Raw genomic sequence first — 24,561 nt, 5'->3', positions numbered from 1 at the left:
TACTCTCCTAAATAGTAAGTTGGAGTTTGTAACTTTATAACATCCCCACAAATCATCACATTGAAAAGCTGGGTACATAACAGAGAGAGAGAAAAAAAAAATCTCTTCTTCCCAAGAGATAAAGAAAAGTTCAAAAAAGCTCATCTGTTGAAGAGTACTTAAAAAGCACATCTTAGCAGCCCTGGGGAAGCCACATTCCAACTTTTCATTATCTACTGGGCAGAATCTAAAATGGGTTCTGTCTGCTTTCTCTCCTCCACACCCAGCAGATAACCCGGAAATACCAGAGTTGAAGAAGCCTCTGGCGACAAGCCTAAATCAGTCTGTCTCAGAATTGGTGAGTAGGAAGAAGTAATTCTGAGGATCAAGATATAATCTGGGCTCAAGCTGCACCAGACCTCTACCCAGATCCAGGCTCAGAGTCTAGATGTGACCACCAAGTTTCCATCAGCTTGATCATAATTAACATGTGCACACAGTCATTGCTTAGTAAGAGAGTGTGAAATCAAACAGGAAGGTAGCTGGATGTTAGATCTATGGTTTCATTTCTGGGTAAATCAGTAGTCAACTCGTGGAAACATTCTTTCAGAGTATAAAAGAAAACCAGTTAAATGGGTTTGAAATAAGAGAAGGTGTGTTTGTAGCTGTGCTTCTATCTCCCGTTTGTCAGGATGTGTCTTCATTTTGGTTTTACAGTTTTTAAAGTAGCAGATGCCATGTTCAGCTTTAGGTAGCTTATAAACTCAGAAATAATGAGTGTGACTCATCTGGGAAGCAGTTACTATAATGACTGAGTCCAAATGTTGGTTTTATGGTTATACCTCTTCTAAGAGCTATGTTCTATGAAGGCATGGTAAGTCATGGTCTCTGCAACCCTGAGTCATCACTTCTTACTTAAATAGAGACTACTATCTGTCCTGATTTTGAAATTGGCTTGCTTCTTAGTCAATGAACCAAATTTGAACCTGCTCATTCATATGAGAAAAAAAGGTGGCTCAGTTATTAGTAATAAAACCTTATAAGTGTTATCAGATTACAAATGTTCTTAAAAATGCCTTTTATTAAAAAATGTTTAATGCCTTTTATAAAGTCTGAAGTTTCTCCTTTTTTCTTTCTTTCTTTCTTTCTTTATATTTTTTTATAAAGATAAAAAAATATAAATTTTATAAATTCCAGTAGAGCTGACACATGATCCCTTTTTTACTACATAAATTTCATCATTTTTAAAATCTTAATTCACCAAAAGTACACAGAGAATCTGCTACAATTAAAATCTTTATCCAGGGCTACAAATATAGGAGAGTAGAATGCCTAGTCTCTCAGTTCAGTGGGAGATAGACATTAACATCTAATCTTAAATCAGGGCAAACTAATACGGCTGCAGGAATCATTTCCCCTTGTGATTTTTCTCAGGGCCTCTAGATGTGGGTTTATGAACTTCCACCTAAGCACCTCTAACACTTTATATGTGTGGCAAAGAATGCCAAACATCAACCATTTCTTCCCTTCTTGGGAACAGAATGACAATTTTATTTGGGTCTATACTATGCATACTATATAATATATATATCCTATCACCCTTTGCAGGTAGATAAGATCAAGTGTTTCCTTAAAGTTAGTTATATGAGAACACCAGAGCATCACTCCAGCATATGGCAATGCCAGAGAGCAAACTCTGAACCTTATCCTTGCTAGTCTAATACTTTATCCACCCTATTGCTTCCTGGGCCACTCTGACTAATTCGTATATAATTAAATGTAAGTATCATGAGGGTTTTTAGTAAAATTGCTTAAAGGAAATTCACTTTTTTCATTTTTCCTTGAGATACCTTAGAATGTAGATGTACTGGTTAGATGCCCAAGAGCTATTCTGAGTCATAAATTGACCTGCTAGTTGGAAACTATATGCTGGGGGGGGGGGGCAACATAACAAACAAACAAACTAGAGTAATCCTAAATTTTTGAAAAACCTGTGAAGATGCCACATCAAACCTGGAATATTCTATTGCCAATATTTCATTCTTTTTTAGGCAGACTGGGAGTATGGACCGACCAGTCAACGCCCATGTTCAGCGGAGAAGCAATTACAGAAGCCAGACCTTCTACCTTCTGCAACCCTCAATGACCCTGGGTCCATGCTCCCAGAGGGATAGAGAATGGGAAAGCTATCAGGGGAGGGGGTGGGATATGGAGATTGGGTGGTGGGAATTGTGTGGAATTGTACCCCTCCTACCCTATGGTTTTGTTAATTAATCCTTTCTTAAATAAAAAATTAATTAATTAATTAATTAATTTTTTAAAAAAGATTTCATTCTTTTTTATATGAGACAAGTAAATTTGCATTTTTCAACAGCTATAATAGTTTTTCTCTTAAATGCAACCAAACCTAATCATTGCTCATACAGTGGAGGTAAACCTATCTCTACAATATAATACTTACTTACCTAAGTTTTTTTTTGGCTTCCAGGGTTATCGCTGGGGCTCAGTGCCTGTACTATGAATCCACTGCTCCTGGAGGCCATTTTTTTTTCTCTTTTGCTGACCTTGTTGTGGTTGTTATTGTTGTTATAGTTATTGTTGTAAGATAGGGCAGAGAGAAATTGAGAGAGGAGGAGAAGACAAAGAGGAGGAGAGAAAGACACTTGCAGACCTGCTTCACTGCCTGCAAAGAGACTCCCCTGCAGGTAGGGAGCAGTGTAACAGGATGCTTACACTGGTCCTTGCACTTTGCACCATGTACGTGCTTAACCCAATGTGCTACCGCGCGGCCCCCTAAGTTTTTAATTCTTAGATAGACCTTTATCTCCTTAATACAGTAGAACTAACTGATTTAGTCCTATGAGTAAAAATGTGTGAATTAATTCAACACAAGTATGACATTATTCTTAGAAGTAAAGGAGTAAATAGGTGCGTTTAGAAAAGCTAAGTTTCAAGATCAGAATGCTTTTTTTTTTCTTTTTAAGATTAAATGTATATGTATATGCAGTAACATAACAGGTGAGAATTTCCTCCAAGTAAAGTTAAAAATCCTGGGAATGTGGGAAAAGTGATGAGAACTGTGCCTGAAAGGTGTGTACCCATAACTGACAGTCCTGATTCATTCCTTCTTTTCTGTGCATTGCTATGACATTCAGGGAGGGCTGAACCTTGTACTTTTTGTTTACAAAATGTTCTTTTTGAGAAGCACTAGCAAAAATTAAAAATCAGAAGGACAGGAGAAGAAATGCTTTTCTTTCAATTTCTGGCTACTCGTTTTTGCAATTTGACATGATAGTGCAGGAGTGATGATTCTATTAGTTGGACAGCAGAGGAGGTAGCTTGACAGGAGAGACAATGCCAATAGGCAACAAGAGCTAGATTGAGAAAGGTTCCAGGCCCCAACTCTGAAAGCTACAAGTTATATCAGATCCCACCAACACCTAATACCTAGACTAACTGCAGCTTTTCTTTTCTTCAAACTGGTATTTTAAATCAGTCAATCAGCAGAGTTTTGTTTTTTTTTTTTGCCTATGACCTCCATCCCTTCTTACCTAAAAGAAGGTGACTGTCCCTTTTATAATCTTTCCTTTCTTCTACTAGTAAATTTATCCCACCCTCTTTATGACTATAAGAAACTTCTGTAATGTGCAATCCCTTTGCATAAACTATCTCCTTGCTAACTGGACATATATTGCCATGTGCAGGGACTCAGGTTCAAACTCTGGTCCCCACTTTCAAGGGCAAAGTTCACAATCAGTGAAGCCCTGCTTTAAGTGTTTCTCTTTTTCTCTCCCTTTTTATCTCCCCTCCACTGTCAATTTTTCTCTGACTTATAAAATAAAATAAGTAGATCTTAAAAAAAGAAAGAAAAGAAATACTTGCTAGCTGTGATAATGATCAATCCATGGACTGTTTTATAAGATCAATTAAATCTCCAAATTTATTCTGATGAGCATTTTTATATTTTGTAACACATACTATAAGCCTTCTTCTTGCAGCCAGTTAGATATATATGAGCAAGAAGGTTTGAAAGGAGCATTCCTTGGTTGCTATAATCAGCAGTGGCAACCTTCCCCCTACCCTCCACATTCCCCATACAACAGCCTGGGGCATACATAGCCAGGTCAGGACAAGGACCTTGGTGCTCAGGACATTGCAGATAAGGAAGAAGAGGATAAAGGGATTTCCCCAGCTCTTGAGCAAGTGCAGATTAGAATGTATCTGCCTTCAATGAGCACATGTAAAGATGGGTCACCAAGTATTCATATGCATGATGTGGAAGGGGAGGTAAGCAGTGGGAGAAAAGGCTCTCATGATCTGCGCTTGCATTTTAACAATATTTTCTCACTCTACTTACTATCCAGCCTGTACCACAACATGGAAATCATCACTGAACTGAGGGTGGGAAGTAAAAGGGCACATGTCTCTCTGTAACATGTTCAGTATTGTGTACACACAAACACAACACACACACACACACACACACCACTTTAAGGAACTGGCTTATATTATCATAAAAGTTGGCAAATTCAACATCTGTAAGACAGGATATAGACTGGAACCTCTGATGTGAGGTGACACCCCATCCTATGGGTTGTGAAAGGATTCAAACATGCCCAAAGTATGGAAAGGGACAAAAAGGGAATTGTTGGAAATTGACCTACAAGAAAACATTAGACAGAGCAGAGAGAATCCACTTGCAAGCACACTGACCAGTGAGGTAAAGCAGGGAGAAGGCAGAGAGAATTCATCTTTAAACAGAGAGAGGAAACTTGGCATTTGTGTCGGGAATCTTATAGCTGACTTGCGGTGGTATTTTTCAGGATTTTTTTTTTCATGTTTTCTTGCTTCTGCTTTATTTTTCAAGTCATTCCATGAGTGGGGATCCACTTCTTTGGAGACAATGGCACTTGAAATTTTATTGAAAGTTGGGAATGGGATTTGGTAGAAGAACAGGGATGAACAAAAAGGAATATCAGGAGAGGTTTAGAAGAGAAACATCCAGATTTGGTCCCGAACATTCTGAGTTCCCACTATCACATACAATTGCAAACTGTCAGCATATAAAAACAATTGAAATAATAAAACTAGATAAAAGTCTTATAGTAAGTAATTAATGCAGAGAGAATGGAACTAATCATTAGATGGAGTCTAAAACATTCAGTCTTTGGTTTGTAGAGCTATAAAATAAGGAAGATAGGAGAAGAACAAGAACAAGGAGAGGGAGATAGAGAGGGAAAGAAAAAGGGAAAGGATGATGAAGAAGAAAAGTCAAGAACAGTCAGAGTCAAGCTCAGGGGAAATCAAATATTCTTTTTCCTGGAAAGCTACCCCAAAAGAGGTGGGGCTGGTGGGGGCACACCTGGTTGAGTGCTCATGTTACAATGTTCAAGGACCCAGGTTTGAGTCCTCAGTCCCCACCTGTGGGGAAAAGGTTTGCTAGTGGTGAATCAGGGCTGTAAGTTTCTCTCTCTTTCTGTCTCCCCTTCCCTCCTGATTTCTCACTGACTCTATCCAATAAATAAAGATAATTAAGTAGAGATATATCTGTGCCATTCGATCTAATAGATCAAATAAGATGAATTCTTAATGCTGATAATTAGATTTAATCATTGGAAATCCGTGGATATATTGGTGGCATAGTGAGTCCATGGTGGGCTGATTCCAAAGATTTTGAGAGAAAATGGAATGAGTGGAAGTATTAAAGACATCTCCAAGGAATTCAGTGTAGCCAAATGACAGGGCAATGATGTTGGAGACTATTTCAGTACCTGAGGTGAAATGTTTTGCTCTTGTTCTTTCTTTGCTGAAATAGAAGAAAAGATTCGATGCTTCTAGATAGAATCAATAACCAGTAACTTGTGTTTCAGAGAGAATAGATAAAGCATGTCTCTGAACATGAGTATTCCTAGCTCTCTCTCTCTCTCGTTCCACATATTTGATTGTCTTATAAAGGAACTGATGTTGCTAAATTTAGTACTTTGCTTTTTTTTATCTCTGTGACTGTTGAGGGACAGGATGTACCTGGAGGGTAATGCCCAGAAAATAGAAGTGGTGACAGGTGTGGCTTGGAAAGGTGGAAGTGGGGCATGTGTGTTAAAAGCTAGGCTTATGGGCTTTTCTCTTCCCCCCCCTCTCTTTTCCTTTGTCTTTCTCTCTCTTTTTTATTATTTATTTATTTATTATTGGCTAGAGACAGAGAAAAAGTGAGAGGGAAGGGGGAGGCAGAGAGGGAGAGAAACAGAGAGACACTTGCATCCCTGCTTCACCATTTGTGAAGCTTTCCCCTTGCAGGTGGAGACCAGGGGCTTGAACCTGCATTCCTTGTGCACTATAAGGTATGTGCTTAATCAGGTACACCACCTACTGGCCCCTTCTTACTCTCTCTATATCTCACGTCCTAACATATGAGTGTTCTCAATTTTCCCAAATAACATTTAAAATTCCTGAAAATAATGTTCTCTCAGCAATTCTTTGTTGAGATAATGCAAGATGACTTTTTAAATGTTGGGGAAACAAGCCCTCTTCTACCCAAAATAGCAACTGTATTGTAAACTCCTTTTAAGTAGGCAGGTTTTAGAATTGAATTTTAAATTTTGTGATAGTTGATAGATTTATTAGCATCATAAAATCTTAATGACTGCTGAGTGCTTAATGAGTTACAAACTCCCAGGGGCTTTGCATTGCTGAAGCTCAGAGATATCTGCTTTATTCTTTAACACAAAGGGGTGATCCTTTAAAGATAGGCTATAGTGAGGGATTAGAACAGGGCAAGAATTCTTCCATCTTTCCCACACATTTTACTTAAAATAAGCAAACTGTCTGTCATTTATGGAATGACTGCCAATTTTTCCATATGCAGTTACAAATGTTCAGGCTTACCTTGCTACCCATGGCCTTTTTTAAAGAAACATGCAGAGCAAGTATATTTCAACACTATATGAACCAAGCATGGTTGTATACCAACATAACAACACTCATGTCCTTCTTTCCTCCTATAAGTTTCTTCCTAAATAAAGAACCTCTAGTAGGATTTCTTGAAGGATAGAGCTTTCTCACTGACTGAAAATTGAAAAGGTAGGTATAGAAGGTACTCAGCAGTCCAGGATTCCTTTGGTTTACAGGAATGGTGGTGATAACAAGGCTTCAATTCTCTTTGAAGAAAATCTTTTCATAAGGTCTCCATTATATACCAACTGACACATATAGTTGAGGAGTAATTCGTATGTCATCTATCTATCTATCTATCTATCTATCTATCATTATCTATATCTGTCTATCATATATCTATCATCTATCAATCTTTCTATAATCTATTAGTCTATCATCAGTCTGTCATCTATCTATGACTTTCATTAATTAAAAATAAATAAATAAAATATTAAAACTGGTATGTGAAAAAACAAAGAGGAGAAATCCTTTCATTGGCTAATGCTTAAGACTAGTTGTTGTTTGAGATTGGCTAACCTTAGTGTGGTCATTCTGTCCTAGAGGCATTTATCAATTTAAAATTTGATTTGTTCATAAAGCCCACAATAGCATTGGGGCCACCTGAATCTAACTGACAGTTTATTTAATTGGTTGAATAGTGCCACCAGGGTTCTGGTTCTCCCCATGTTTCTCCACTGGGTTATCTGGGTTAATGACTTTTATGGAAATCTGCTCTTCTTTCCCTCAGCCCTGTCACAATACCACATCACAGCAGCATGATGATAAGCATTTCTATACCACAGTGGGAAAGTGATTACCTCTACTTGAAAATTTAATGAATTTAAACCTATTAGTATGATTTGAAAGCATTCTATCCCTGAAGCTGTCTCTGTTAATGACAGTAAAAAATCCGATAGTGTAAGGAGCATAGGCTAATTTCAAGAACCTTTAAAATTGGGGTCTGGTGGTAAAGGAAAGTTGAAAAAATTGGTCTAGGAGCCAGGCAGTAGTGCAACAGATTAAGCACACATAGCACAAAGGGCAAGGACCAGTGTAGGGATCCTGGATTCAGCCCTCAGGGGGCCCCCACCTGCAGGGGGGTTGCTTCAGAAGCTGTAGAGCAGGTCTGCAGCTATCTATCTCTCTCTCTCCTCCTCCCTGTCTTCCCCTTCTCTCTCAATTTCTCTCTGTTCTATCCCACAACAACAATGGCAACAACAACAACAAAGGCAACAAAAATGGGGGAAAATGGCCTCCAGGAGGAGTAGATTTGTAGTGCAGGCACCACTGAGCCCTAGTGATAATCCTGGAGGCAAAAAAAAAAAGTCTAACTAGGACATGAGTAATTCTTTTTAGTTATTAATGGTAATTTTCAGGGAAAAATTGTTAACTGTACTATTTTCATTTTACTTTGAAAATATCGTTTAGGGTTATTTTGTGGTGTGTCAGGGTGATTGTACATGTAATGCACAAGGGCCCCATTTAAAGCCTCTAGTCCCCATCTGCAAGGGGAAGCTTCAAAAATGATGAAGAAGAGTTACAGGTGTCTCTCTTTCTTTCTCTCTATCTTCCATTCCCCTCTCAATTCACCTTTTTATATTGAATAAATAAATAAAATTTTAAAATCATTATAAGCTAATTATTTTCATGAGAAACCAAAGTACTACTTAATTCTGATAAATAGCAGTACTAAGTATTGAACCTTTGGCCTTTGGGCCTCAGACATTCAACTTTTGAGCAATCTCCCTAGACCTATGGAAGATCTCTGTCACAGGATAGGGAACAAATGCAATTGTAATCCTGATAGCACTGAATCTATAATTGTTCCTATCCCCACTATCCTATCCATACTTGAAAAGAAATCCAGACTATTGATTTATTTTATTATAAAATGCTGATTGAAGAACATAGAAAACACTAAAAATTCTCTCTTTATTCATTTTCTTTTCTTTTTTATTATTTTATTTAACAAAAGGGACATAAACAAAATCATAGAATGGGGGGTACAACTCCACACAGTTCCCACCACCCAATCTCTATATCCCATCCCCTCCCCAAAAACTTTCCAATTCTCTATCCCTCTGGGAGCATGGACCCAGGGTCACTGTGGGTTGCAGAAGGTGAGAGGTCTGTCTACTGTAATTGCTTCCCCACTGAACATGGGCATTGACTGGTGGATCCATACTCCCAGTCTGCCTCTCTCTTTCCCTAGTAGGATGGGTCTCTGGGGAAGCGGAGCTCCAGGACGCATTGGTGGGATCTTCAGTCCAGGAAAGCCTGGTCGGCATCCTGATGGCAACTGGAACCTAGTGGCTGAAAAGAGAGTTAACATACAAAGCCAAAGAAATTGTTGAAGAGTCATGGACCCAAAAGTTGGAATACTAAAGATGAAGTGTTGGGGGGTACTCACTGCAAACTCTAGTGTACTACTGCTTTCAGGTATATATTTGCCTTAGTTTATGGATACCTGTGAACATATGCTCTATCTCACAGAACCTAGTCTATATCTAGGTTTTTGGACTTTGTTAGGAAGTGAATCACCTGGGATGGAATTAGAGAATACTATGAAAGGAAAGGTCTCACGCCAGTGATGAAGCTGAAGGGTTATCGTTCCACACCTGAAGTCTCTGGACACAGTCTGAAGTGAAGCATGCTGGGGTGGCACTCGTTGAGTTGATTAGGTTGTGATCAGCAGATGCAATATTATTTTATAAGAATTGGGAGAAGCATATGGGAAAGTGGGCCCTACCCTAGGGTCCCAGGACTGGGGGAAGTTTAGGCTCAATAGTGGAAATGTGAGGTCGGGTTCAAGAAGACAGTGGATAGTTATTGTTATCATCACATTATTTGATAATTGGGTTAACTTTGAAAAGTCCCTTTGTTAGACATACAATCAATTTTTCCCCCTCTCATATTAATTAAATAGTGATTTATATGACTACAATTTAATAGGTGTGTACATAAACACTATTCCCATCAGCAAAAGATTGTTAGAAAGAGGTGGTGGTTCACTTTCTAACAAAGTCCCAAAAACTAGATATACACCAGTTTCTGTGAGAGAGAGCATATGTTCACACGTATCCGTAAACTACTGCAAAATATATACCTGAAAGCAGAAGTACACTAGAGTTTGCAGTGAGTATCCCCCTAACACTTCCTCTCCACTATTCCAAGCTTTGGGTCCATGATTGCTCAACAACTTGTTTGGCTTTGCTTGTTAACAAAGAGTTAACTCTCTTTTCAGTCACCAGGTTCCAGATGTCATCAGGATGCCCGCTAGGCTTCCCTAGACTGAAGACCCCACCAATGTGTCCTGGAGCTCCGCTTCCCCAGAGACCCATCCTACTAGGGAAAGAGAGAGGCAGACTGGGAGTATGGATCCACCAGTCAACACCCATGTTCATCGGGGAAGCAATTACAGAAGCCAGACCTTCTACCTTCTGCAACCCACAATGACCATGGGTCCATGCTCCTAGAGGGATAGAGAATGGGAAAGCTATCAGGGGAGGGGGTGGGATATGGAGATTGGGTGGTGGGAATTGTATGGAATTGTACCCCTCTTACCCTATGGTTTTGTTAATTCTTTCTTAAATAAAAAATAAAAATAAAATAAAAATAAAAGGATTCTTTTCTTCAGGTAGGGACTGGGGGCTCAAACCCAGGTACTTGCACTTTGTAACATGTGTGCTCAACCAAGTGCACGACCACCCAGCCCTGTAAATTCCTATCTTAAAAAGTAAAGGGATCTGGATTCTTTAGTACTTTTTGATGAGTAAGCTGAAAAATATTGAGAGAAAAAAGGACTGTAAAGGCATTTTCAAATGGAGAGGGCAAGATTCTGCCCCAAAGTGGCAGGGTGGTTTCTAGAGAAAGATGAAAAACTCTCTGAATATAAGATAAACAACCATCTGGAGAGCCAGACCAAATAAATGAGAAGGAAACAAAGTGGTTCTAGTATTGGCAAAAGGTTGAATAAACCATCAATTAAACATGGGAAGTCAGAATGAAAAGCCAAGGAGACTATCTCAGGAGGAAAAAAGCAATGAATCCTTGCTATAGTTTCATAGATCCTGCATGACATATCCCCAGCATTTAGTCTCAGTGAACAGGGAATTTTCAGTTAATATCTGAAATGTTTATATATAAAAAAAGAAATAAATAAATACTTCCTTTTCAGCTGACATCCTGGATAACTTACAGTGGCATATATTTTCTACTTTTAGGAGATATGCAGTACAGATTTTAGGAGAAAAACACCCTCTTTGATATGTGAAAGGACATTACATGTACCTTATAGGTTTTTGTCCTTTTATTATTGACTGCAGCTTTATTGCTTACAATTCCTACAGTTCTCCCTTTTTAAACATTCCTGAGACTACCAGTGTAACAAAGAAATAAATGCAGCCTTGTGGTCCAGCAGATAAAACGTTAGACTCTCAAGCATAAGGTCTGGAGTCAGTGCCCAGCAACACATGTACCAGAGTGATGCCTGGTTCTTTCTCTCCCATCCTATCTTTCTAGTTAAATACATAAATAAATAAGTAAAGCCTTTAAAACGTTTTAAATCATACTTTTATTTATTACTGGATAGCGACTGAGAGAAATTGAAGTCAAAGGAGAAGGTAGAAAGGGATAGATAGTCCTTTCAAGTTATTGAAGTGATTGAAAAAAAATATATATGTATGAGGAAAAGCATATACATTTTGAGCCATTTTAGCATTTGAGTTTTCACACGTAGGCACATAAGTGCATGCATATACACATACATACACAGAAGTTTTAACTTCATTTATAACATATAATGAGTAGTATACATATAGAGATGAACAACTAAATAGGAGGTGTTGCCTTCTCAGATTTATCTTTTACTTTTTTTTTTTTTTTTTTTTGCCATCCCTGGGTCTTCACCATTCTGATGTCTTGTACAAGACAATGCAGGCAACCTCCCAGGTCAACTATCCCATAGGCTGCACAGAGTTCCCTTAGAAGCTAATATTTGTGTCATCTATTCTACCTACGATGCTGCAGAAAATAGCACAGTCTATGTGATTAAGTTTTCCGTTAACACTGGAAATGAGTCAGGTACTGCCAGTGAATATCACCTTTCAATCTGTAGTCATCAGACTGTGGTGAGAATTTGGCTTTATGACAGCTGTGTCTGAATGAGGAACTTTCCCTCTTGTGAAATATGGGATCTACTAACATGAGCTTCCCCCCACTCCTTTTTACATTTATTTTAAAAAAATCATTTAGTGATTCTGCTTCTGGTAAAAGTCATTTCAGAGTTTTTTTTTTTTTTTTTCCTGCTTTGGAGAAGGAAGGGGTAGCTTTTTAGGCAGTTTCCTTAGTCATTCTAGGCAACTGGCCAATGAAATATAGACTAAACAACACAGAGGATATTAATTTTACCTTGCCATACATGGACACAGCTAGTGATGCATAAAATCTTCATTCCAGAACTGACAAAAAAAGAAAAAAAATAGAGTTGTGCAATTGTCTAGAGTCTAACGTCACTACAGGTTTTTGGAGGAAGTTGGAAGGAGATAAGAGAACAGGCCTTGAATAATTTCAAAATGACTAGAAAGTAATGGCAGAGCCAAGCTATACCTACACCAGTATGGTGTTAAGAGAATGGATCTCTGAAAAGTGTTAACAATGAATTTAAGAACGGAAACTTAGAAAAACAACAACTGTATTTCACAAAGTTTTATGTCAGTAGATGAGAATGAATTAAAAAGAATTTTAAAAACTTTGTATTGCATTGTCTTCTATTTTTCAGAGATCCATTCTCTTAACACCACACTGATTATTCTGAGAGATTTGGGTATGCTTACAATCAAATTCACAAATAATAATAATAAAACAACACTGGCAACCATAATAATTTATATCGACCTATATATATATTTATATCACTTGTCTAATTTTACTTCATGCAACATAAAAAAATTAATATGTCCACAGAACAATTGACAAGTCCTATGTCTAGAGTTGAAAAAATGTTTAAGTGTGAAGGCATCATGAAAGGGAGTCTCTGATTCAGAAACAGCACTTGGGTTAGAAAGCTCACAAGGTAGTGTGGCTGCTTTGCCATGTAAATGGTCCAGGTTGGAGTTCTGGCATCTTCTGGGAGAGCCACAGCGTGATAGAAGCTCTGGTATGTGGTGTCTCTCCCTTGCTCTGTCTCTTTCTCACTCTCCCTACCTGAATAAAGAGGTAGGCCCAGGGATGTTGAAATTCTCATGTAAAAAATGTAATCAGTTTTCTGTCTCTTGCTGAAGTCAATCATGATTCTATTTCCCTGTCACCTCATTTCTCTAAGGAGACTTGGTGATTTTCCAGATTACCTTTTCAAAAATATGTTTAGTAGGAGTTGGGCAGTAGCACAGTGGGTTAAGCACAGGTGGGGCAAAGCACAAGGACGGGCATAAGGATCCCAGTTGGAGCCCCTGGCTCCCCACCTGCAGGGAGGTTACTTCACAAGTTGTGAAGCAGGTCTGCAGGTGTCTGTCTTTCTCTCCCCCTCTCTGTCTTCCCCATCTCTCTTGATTTCTCTCTGTCCTATTCAACAATGACTACATCATCAACAACAACAATAAAAAACAACAACAAGGGCAATAGAAGAGAATAAATAAATAAATATTTAAAAAATATGTTTAGTTACAAACTGAGGAAAATGTTTTAACAGTTATACCTATCATATTTTAGCATAACTGTGCAAAGAAACTATAAAACTATAGGCAGAAACTGAAGTTTATTTACTATCTTTAATGAGTCTCAGAAAACATTAGAAAAATGAATGTTGCTTGTGCTTTCAGCAAGAGGAGAAAAGAAACTGTTTTTAATATCCTTCCTTCCTTCCTCCCTTCTTTTTCTTTCTTTCCCTCTTTCCTTCTTTCTTTCCTTCTTTCTTTCTTTCTTTCTTTCTTTCTTTCTTTCTTTCTTTCTTTCTTTCTTTCTTTCTTCCCCCTCATTTCTAATATCACTTCATTGAGAAAATGTTGACTTACAGGATTGTTGCCACAACGCTATATTTCCTAAGACAACTATCAGTGCATTTCATGCTCAACCAAACTATCATCTTATTTCACCTTAGGACCAGCCTTCTCTTAGTAACCACCCTTTCTCCCTTTGAGTCTGTGAATCCACTGCAACGGTCTTCAGCCTACTGAGGATTTTTCATGTGTTGACCTTTGTGTGGTTCTTAGAGTCCCTCAGGAAGTGAGGGCCTTTGGTATTCTTCCTTCTCTGTTTTACCTGAATCACCATGATTTCTTCTATTTCCATTTGTGCTATAGTACAGAGAACATATTGTCATTTCTAACAGCTGTTCTGTAATATTCCATTGCGCATCTTTGCCACAACTTCTGTAGCCATTTATCTGTTGTTGGACACTTGGGTTATTTCTAAATGTTGACTATGACAGATATTACCACCACAGACATAGGTGCACATAGATTTTTAAAAATATTTTATTTATTATTGGATAAAGACATAGAAATTGAAAGGGGAGAGGGGGTAGAGAGGGAGAGAGGCAGAGGCAGCCCTTCCTCACCACTTGTGAAGCTGTCCCCCTGCAGATTGGGTCAAGGAACTTGAACGCAGGTTCTTGCACACTGTAGTGTGTGCACTTAACCAGGTGTGCCACCATCTAGCCTCTGCATAGATGTTTTTGAATAAATGCTTTGTTTTGTTTTTTCTCTGCAATAGATGCTTAGCAGAGAAATTGCTGGGCCTTCTAGTAAGTTGTTTTTTAATGTATTCAGATATCTCTAAACTATTTTTACATAGGGGCTACAATAATTTATATCTTCATCATCTTCAGTGTCAAGTTGATCCCTTCTCTCCTTATTTTCCCCAGCACTTGCTAGTGTTCTTTCTGGGGTAAACCATTCTCACAGAGAGGTGGTTGACTTGACTTGCCTTTCTTTGATAGTCAGTGATTTTGAACATTTTTTTCCATATGACTATTGACCATCTGAATATCTTTGGCGAAGTGTCTGTTCAGGTCTTTCTCCCATATGTTATATGGGGGTATTCATTTTAACTAGTGAGTTCTGTAGGCAGCATGGCTATATGCCCTTTGTATGACATATGAATTTACTTTCCCATTCTGTACTGTGTCTTTCTGTTTTGGTAAATGCTTTTGGGAAAAGCTCCCCATAGAAGCTTTTCAGGTTCATGTAGCCTCAATAATCCATCTTTTCTTTTGTTTTTGTTGCTGCTAGACTCAAGACTCTGAAGACAACTCCAAAACAGATATCATTTATTGTTCTGTCAATATTTTATCTATGTATTTATAGGTTCCAGTCTAACTTCTACTTCTTTTTGAGTTTATCTTTGTGCGTGGTGACACGTGGTGGTCCTCTGTCATTTTTCTGTGTGTGACCACTCAGTTTTTACAACACTGTTTATTGAAGAATTTTTCCTTTTCGGGTCAGGTGGTGGAGCACCTGGTTAAACCCACGTACAACAGTGCTCAAAGACTGGGTTCAAGCCCCTTCTCCCTACCTGCAGAGGGAAAGCTTCACAAATGGTTAACATAGAGCTTCAGGTGTTGTCACAGCAAGTAATGAGACAGAGACCAAGATGGAAAGAAAGAGAAGTTTATTGTTGCCTGAAATACTCCACAGAAAGTGCTTGGGTTAAAAACCTTGGGTTAAACTGCCTTTTATAGTCTATTCCAAGTCTATAAGCACAAACAAGCATACCAGGAAGTACAGAAGCAAAATTCAAAGCAATTAGGTCTTGCAGTTAAAACTACAAGAGATTTTGCAACTCACCACAATAAATTACAAGGCCATTTTCAACTAGCAGGTGCATTGTCCAGGGGATGGAATATTTCGCTCTATATATGACAAAGTAGTCTGACCCGGTTCTGACCCAACATACTTTAGACATCCCACTTCTCTTCTCTTTTCTAATGATCTATTTTCTTAATCTATATTCTAATCTACTTTCAGTCTGCTTCCTTGTGTAGTTTTGGCTACATCTCCACTATAATGTTTGTATCTCTACATCTCTATCTCCCTCTTCTCAATTTCTCTTTCTCTATACAGTTATAAATAAATACAATTTAACAAAAAAAAGAGAGAGTTTTTCCTTCTTCCATTTAATGTTCTGGGCCCATAAGTTAACTTTCCATAAATATGAGGGCTTACTTCTGGGATCTTAATTCTATTTCATTCATCTTAATGACTATATTTGTCCCAGTAATTCACAGTGTTGATTACTATAGCCTTGTAATATCCTTGTAAATCAAGGAGGATTATGCTTTGATTCTCATTTTTTTCTCTCAGGATTACTTTGGTAATTATTGATCTTTTACAGTTCCAGATAAAATTTTGTAGTATTTTCTCTATTACTTGAAGGAAGTTCACAGGGATTTTTGATAGGTTTTGCACTGAACCTACACATTATTTTTGGTAAGATGGTAATTTCAATTATGCTAATTCTTCCACACCATGAAGAGGGGGTATACTTCCATTTCCTTATCTTTTCTTTGATTTCTTTTTATAGTGATTGAGGGTTTTCAAGTAAAAACTCTCCGCCAACTATGTTAAATTTATGCCCAAGACATATAATTTTTTAATATTATTATAAATGGGATTGTTTATTTAATTTCCTCTTCTACTAGTTTGTTATTAGCAAATAAGAATTCCTCTTATGTCTGTATATTAATTTTGCAGTTTTACTTTACTGTACTGTCTAGTGAATTCTAAAGCTGTTCTATTGGACTCTTTAAGGCTTTCTATGTGTTATGTCAGTTGCAAATAGTGATAATATTATTTTTTCCAATTTATATCCTTTTTATTTTCTTGCCTAATTGCTGTAAATTAAACTCCCAGGTATGTATTGAATGGTAATGGTGATAGTAGAAAGCCTTGCCTTGATCCTGAGATAAGAGGGAAAGTTTATAGTTCCATACCACTGAGTATGATGGTGATAATCAAAAATTTGTATATAGAATTTACTAGATTGGGGGATGTTTCTTCAGTTCTTATATATACATTTTAATATTTTTATTTTACTGAGAGAGCTACCATAGCACTACTTAGTTTTAGCTTAATGTGTTGCTGGGGATTGAACCTGAGACCTCAGAATTTCAGGCATGAATTTTTTTCTTCTTTTACATAAGGATGATGCTGTCTCCCTAGCCAAATTTCCATATTAAAAAATTATCATAAAAGAATGTTGAACATTGTTGAAGGCCTTTTCAGTATTAAAATATGTGATTTTTTAATTTTCCTATTGTTGATATGGTAAATTATATCGCTTAACAGATATTTATTGAACCATCCCTGGGATAAATTCTACTTGGTCATGGTGTACAAGTTGTTTTAATATGGCATTCAGTCTAGTTTTCCAAGATTTTGCTTTTAATATTAGTGTGATATTGGCATTATAAAAGTGGTAGGGAGTATTCCTTTAACTTCAAATTTTTTGGAAGAACTTGAAAAGTATATAGGCAAAAGGTCATCCGTGAAGAATTTATAAAACTCATTAGCAAAAACATCTCATCCTGGGTTTTTGTTTTCCAGGAGATTCTTGGTTACCATTTCAATTTCTTGTCTTTCTTTTTCTTTTCATTCATTTTTTAAATTTTATTCAGGAAAATTGAGAATGTTCACATGTTGGAGTACATGTGGGAAGAGAAAGAGAGCGAGTGAGAGAGAGAGAACCTGAGAGCCCTTACTCCCATATTGGCAGGCTCACCTAGGCAGAGGGAAAGCCCATTTCAATTTCTTACACTGAAATTGCTTATATATTCTAGGACTTCCTGATTCCGTCTTGGAAGGCTGTATGATTTAAATTATTTATTGTTCTCTTCTAGATTCCCCAGCTCAGCAGCCCATAGTTGCTTATAGAAAACCACTCACAATTCTTTTGATTTCATCTGTGTTTGTTGTGATTTTTCCATTTTAATTTACAATAATGTTGATCATAATCCCTCCTGTATCTCTGTCTCTCTCTTCCTCTCTCATTCTTGTTACTTGGGATAAAGGGTTGTCAATTTTGTTTAGCTTTACAAAAAACAAGCTCTTATTTTAATTGATACTTTGCAATATTTTTTTGTTTCAGTGCTATTATTTCTGCCTTATTTTTATTATTCTCCTCCTACTTAATTTAGGTTTCTCCTGTTCTTTTGGTCTTGGGTCATGTAGGTGTTAGGTTAGATTATTTATTTGAATTTCTTCTTGTTTTCTGATCTGTTGTTTGCTGTGAATTTCTCTTTTAGGAATGCTTTTGGTGTGTTCACATTCTCACAAATCATGTTCTCACTTCTCTTTCTAAGAATATGTTTTAAAAAGATCAATCTATTAGTTGTGTAAATATCAAATAAAGGGAGAGTTAAGATAAAAACTTTAAGGCTTAAGCAATGGTGGTGCTAGTAGAATTTGTGATGAGGTCAAACAGAAAATACCGAAATGTGGTGGGATGGCCCATTGTCAATGACTAACATGAATTACGTACTACTACTCTCAAACAAACTTTTACTATTTTTGTTTCAAGCTCTTTCAGTAATTCTACAAAGTGCCTGTATGTATGAATAGAAAAATCATCTCCTTACTCCTAGTAAGTTAGCAGCATATTTCTTTGCTAACATCTGTCATTTCCTTATTTATTAATTTACAAAGTTTTATATCAACAAAGCTTTACATATGACTAATTTTCTAGAAAGGCTTTTTTTTTTTTTTACCTAGCATCTTGTCACTGCTATAACAGATGCATTGTGCCTCATACAGTGCTTTTGTTTGTTTTCGTTTTTGGAAGCCTTGGCAAGTGATGTGTTTGCTCATTTTGGGTGGTACTTTTAAAATCTTAACTGGAGATGAGGCACTTAGTGCTTCAGCCAGCTGTCCTACCTGGTAAACAGAAAGATCTGTTTACCACATATTTAGGAAATGTTAGGCAGTGAATGTAGACAAACTGAAAGGAGGTTATATAGAAAAAAAAGAACTAATATCAAGGCAATAGAGAAGTATTTTTGTCAGTGCTATGGCCCTAATATGCCGTGTTTTAATTCTTGTTTGACGTGAATTAAGTAAATAAGTAGAGCATGCATCCTTCCTCACCTGTGAATGTTTTTAAGGAGATTAATTTTCACCTTGTAAGGAAAGAGAATTAAAAGCACAAATGTCACAGATCATCCAGCAAAAATCCAAGCTTAACTACTATTACATCAGTTACTTGCCCTCTTTAGTGTTCTGTGTCCTCATCTGTCCCATAGGGATAAAATAGTCTATCTTTTATAGAACTGTTAGAAAGGCAAACAGGTTAATATTTATAGTGTGCTCGGAATAGTGTATGTGGTACATAATAAGTGCTATGTAAGTATTACTAAATATATATCACTAAAAGTGGAAAAAAAAACATCAGTCAGTGGTAGAGAGTAGGACTGGGAATTGTGAGCCCTGGGTTAAGACCTTAGCCCCACATATAAGGGATCAATACCCTGGCCTCTTCTGTCTTCTAAAATAAGTAGGTAAGTGAAAATTCTCTTTATAATGTAAAAAAGCAAGTGATTTGTTCTCAATAAAAATTTATCTCCCTTCCTTTTCCAAACGTGTAAAACAACTTGAAAAAAAAAATCTCCTTTTGACAAGATATACTATAACTTAGGTCAGATAGCAACTATTATAAAATATATATTTAAAAAATAGTTTTCATTAAATAACCCCATCCACAAATGGGGAGAGGACATGGACAGAATATTCACCACAGAAGAGATCCAAAAGGCCAAGGAACACATTAAAAAATGCTCCAAGTCTTTGATTGTCAGAAAAATGCAAATAAAGACAACAATGAGATACCACTTCATTCCTGTAAGAATGCCATACATCAGAAAAGGTAGCAGCAGCAAATGCTGGAGAGGTTGTGAGTCAAAGGAACTCCTACACTGCTGGTGGGAATGTCAGTTGGTCCAACCTGTGTGGAGAATAGTCTGGAGAACTCTCAAAAGGATAGAAATGGACCTACCCTATGATCATGCAATTCCTCTCCTAGGTATATATCCTAAGGAACCCAACACACCCATCCAAAAAGATCTGTGTACACATATGTTCCTAGCAGCACAATTTGTAATAGGTGTCCAACAACAGATGAGTGGCTGGACAAGTAGTGGTATATATACACAATGGAATACTACTCAGCTATAAAAAAAAGTGACTTCACCGTTTTTCAGCCAATCTTGGATGGGCCTTGAAAATTTCATGTTAAGTGAAATAAGTCAGAAACAGAAGGATGAATATGGGATGACCTCACCCTCAGGCAGAAGTTGAAAAACATGATCAGAGGAGAAAACACAATTAGAACCTGAATTGGAATTAGCATATTGCACCAAAATAAAAGACTCTGGGGTTTGTGAGTGGGGTGGGGAGAATACAGGTCCAAAAAGGATGGCAGAGGACCTAGTGGGGGTTATACTGTTATATGGAAAACTATTGCATTTACTGTCAAATGTAAAACATTAATTCCCCAATAAAAAAATTTTTTAAATAATAGTTTTCATTGATACCACTCTTAAGGAGATGCAACCTTGTGACAGAAATAACTCTGTATATTAATAATGATACTGAAATTGAAAAGCAAACAAAGTTTCCTTCTTTCTTCATCTAAAATGCTCTTCCTGTTATTTGGGTGCATATGTTTGTCTACTTATGGAGGAGTTTTGATTTATGTGTATGCATACATCTTTTAATCTTCATACACAAACATGTGTTTTTATGTGAGAATATATATCTGACTTTGAGTACATTCTTTGTTATTGTATAATCTGTGTAATGCTTTTATTTTTAAAATTTATTATGTTATTTTAAAAATTTGCTATATTTTTATTATATTTTTTCAGTGTTTTTACCTTTTTATTAGTGATTTAATTTTGATTTGCAAAATTGTAAAATAACAGGGGCATACTTCCTTTCCATTCCCACCACCAGAGTTCTGTGTCCCTATTCATTCCCTCCACTGGAAACTTCAGTGTTCCACTGTTCTCTTAAGGTAACAGATACAGGTTGGCAATTATTGCTGTAAATATATATATATATATATATATATATATACATATTTTTTTTCCCATGGTTCTGCCTTCTCTTCCTAAGTCACACTGACACCTATTTCTACTTCCAAATGCCCTTCTTTTTTCCTCTTCTGTCTCTGAGTCTTGATGGAACTGGAGTTCAGAGCCTTCTGTTCATCTTCCCCTAACATTTGTTTCTCTCTGGGATTATAGTCCGAAATTCTTTTAGAGGTGTAGAAGGTGGAAGGTCTAGATTTTGTAAATGTTTCTCTTCTGGACTTGGGTGTTGGCAGACCTGTACATGTCTTTCCCTAGTGGGTTAGGGCTCTGGAGAGGTGAGGTTCTGGGACACACAGATGAGGTGGTTTGCCCAGGAAAGTCAAGGTGAAACCATGATAGCATCTACAACTTGGTGGATGTGACTTAGTGAGTTTCTGGAGAGATCCTGGTTGTATTTTATTTTCAGGTGGTGATTTTTACCCTTAGTTTATCAGGAATACAATCTGAAATGGATCCTAACTCCACAGTGACCTTTTGAAGTCCTTACTTTTCTTATATTTAATAGGACAGAGAGAAATTGAGAGGGGAGGGGAAGGTAGGGAGAAAGGAAGACCTCTGCAGCCTCATCACTCACTCTTTTCCCCCCAACTCTTATTCCCTGCAAGTGGCGACCAGGGTTTTTGTACATGGTAATAGGTGTGCACTCAACCAAGTGGGCCACTGCCCAGTCACTTTTAATTCACTTTTTATTGATTATTTAACTATAAGTCACAAGATTATATAATTAAGGGTTATAATTACATACTGCAGCATCCACCAGCAGAGTTCTGTGCCCCATTCCTCCCCTCCATCCTACAATGATAATCACTTTGTTTCCTGTGATAACTTTGGTTTCTGATAGGGTACTCAGTCAATATATTCTGATCTCAACCTCCTTCTTTTCTCCTTATCCTCCTCCTTCATTTCCCCCACCCTCTCCCTTCCTCACTCCTATCCTTCCTTCCTTCTTTCCTTCCTTCCTTCCTCCCTTCCTTCCTTCCTTCCTTCCTTCCTTCCTTCCTTCCTTCCTTCCTTCCTTCTTTCCTTCCTTCCTGTCTCTTTCTGTTCTTTTTAAATTGATTCATCGACTAAATAGAAACCCTGACAAAAATAAGAATGTTCAGATCTAGTTTTGTTCCATCTCACTTTCCAAAAGGGAGAAGAGTTTACATTAAAGTATTTGGCTAAGGAGGAAAAAAAAAAAGTGCACTTTTAAGGCCAAATTTGCTTAGGGTGGGGCTCTGCTCTTGGTTTAGAAGGCACATTCACCACTGACCCCATAACTGAAAAGAGTATAAATGGCCAGTTAAATTGTGACTGATTTCTAAACTGCTAATAGCAAACCAAAAACAGAAGATTCCCAGCACACAGACCTTTTCAAATACTGGCAGAATTTAAACAGCGAAGCATCTTAGTCTCATAGGAACCATTTTATCACAAGGCAAATCTTTCCCTAATTTTTACATTTGTGGAGTATGGTAATTATTTAATTTTATAACTATACTGTGTAATGAAAATGGGACATCACTGCCAATGCGGAGGTATTTTATCATCTATTTAAGCAGGCAGTACTTGTTAGTAACTACATAGCTATAGAGTTTCCCCAAAGATGTTGTCTAAGATTTTCATCATAGTTCTCAGTTTATATTTGATCATATTTGACAGTTGGTGGGAAGTTTTTCTTTCTTTGTTTATTTTGTGTGTGCGTGTTGGGCTTTTAATAAGGAGACTCTTTAAGAGACCATATGATGCATTTCTCTTAAAAACAAGACTCCACATTGTAAGATTCTTGAAATCAAGATTTGCAGAACAATTGCCCCATATTAAGGTTCTGTGTGTTTATTTTCTGTAAAGAGCTAATTAGCTTTTCCTCTTTTCTCCAGTTGCCATTCTCTTGTTCCTGGAGTCCCTACCTACACTGTTACCGGAAACTGTCTAAACCAATGAAGAAGTAATTACAAATTACGGCCCACCTGCAGAGTGTAAGGGAGCTCTCGCAGGGGGTAGCCCACCATTTGCTATTTGTTTTCTGTCTTTTTCTCTTAACCCTTCCCTCTATAGAAAGGGAGCTTTTACATCCCTATTTCCTTCCTCTGGACTTCCTTACTTTCCAGAAAAAATCAGTTTAAGTCTGTAATGATATTGACATGTCCAGCCAGGTGGAATGATTAGGAAATCTTCTATCAAGTAAGCTAATAATAATAAAAGTAGTTGGTAAAAAATTACTATTATTGAGCATGTGTTTCTATTCACATTACAGTGCCTATTTGATATCACAGACTGTTGAGTCAGAGATGCACCAGTTTTCATCCTGGTGCCCAGTGACTGATTTGACTTTAAGTAAAGTTCAACTTAAGAGAGATAGAGAATGGGAAGGCTATCAGGGGAGGGGGTGGGATGTGGAGATCGGGTTATAGGAATTGTGCGGAATTGGACCCCTCTTATTCTATGGTTTTGTTAATGTCTCCTTTCTTAAATAAATAAATAAATAAATAAATAAATAAATAATAAGGTTTCCTCTTTACACTGCTGCTGTGAGATTTCAATGCATCTATAAAATATGCCTAGAACTACATAACATGCACTTTCACTCCTCCTGAACTAATTGAAGTCCTTCTTAAGAACTTACTCTTGCACCCTTGGAGTTGGTACACTGGATGCAGTGTTAGACACTCAAGCATGGGTTATGCCTAGTTAAATCCCAGTTTTGTATGTGCCAGAGTTGCTGTGACTCCCTTTCTTTCAAGTCAATAAATAAATAAGTAAATAAAATATTTTTTAAACAAAATTTTACCTCTTGCTCCCAGATGAAAGCATTTTCACATTCAATGAAGTACTACATTACAATTAAAAAAATAATACTGGATAATATAGAACTGGAGGTGATTATGCTTAGTAAACTAAGAAGTGAAAGGCAATCATCAAATGGTTTTGCTCATATGTGGAATATGGGAGAGAAAAGCATACAATTTGCAAAAAGAAAAAACAAAAAACAAACAAACAAAAAAAACCAACTAGCAAACTATCTTTAAAACTTAGAATTATTGGGGGGGGCAGAGAATGGGGAGATGAAAACGTCAGTGGCATAAAAAGTGAGAAACTATACCCTTGAAATTTTATAAGTGAATAAGTTAATATCCAATCATTAATTTAAGAAACACTTTTCTCAAGAAATGAAAGACCACCTTTCAGCTATTGACTACATCTTTAAAAAACAAACAACAACAACAATAAACCGGAAGAACCATGGATAGTTAAGACTAGAGAAGCCACTAGTGGCAAATGAGAAGGACTTGTTTTGAATAGTGAAAATTAGACTTCAGAAAAATGCACTATGGCTTACAGTAACACAACTGGATTCCAGCAGGTGCGTGTGTATTTAGCATTGTGAATTATTTCTTTGTTTTAAACAATATATATGCTAAAATTTCTTTCTTTCTCTCCTTCCTTCCTTTCTCCCTCCCTCCCTTCCTTCCTTCCTTCCTTCCTTTCTTCCTTCATTTCTCCCTTCCTTTTTTTCTCTCTTTCTTTCTTTCCTTCTCTCTCTCTCTTCTCCCTTTCTTCCTTTCGTTCTCTTTCTTTCTTCCTTCCTT

At 37.1% G+C, this 24,561-nt stretch overlaps 1 pseudogene across 1 annotated transcript in view; it reads left to right on the top strand.

Annotated features, from left to right (window-relative positions):
* LOC103111538 (small ribosomal subunit protein uS5-like) overlaps positions 1 to 24,561 on the top strand; it is a 60,631-nt pseudogene that overhangs the window by 30,576 nt on the left and 5,494 nt on the right. The window lies entirely within an intron of this gene.

The sequence above is a fragment of the Erinaceus europaeus genome, chromosome 1, assembly GCF_950295315.1.
Source record: "Erinaceus europaeus chromosome 1, mEriEur2.1, whole genome shotgun sequence".
Lineage (NCBI taxonomy): Eukaryota > Metazoa > Chordata > Mammalia > Eulipotyphla > Erinaceidae > Erinaceus > Erinaceus europaeus.
This window is presented reverse-complemented; position numbering and strand designations above follow the sequence as displayed.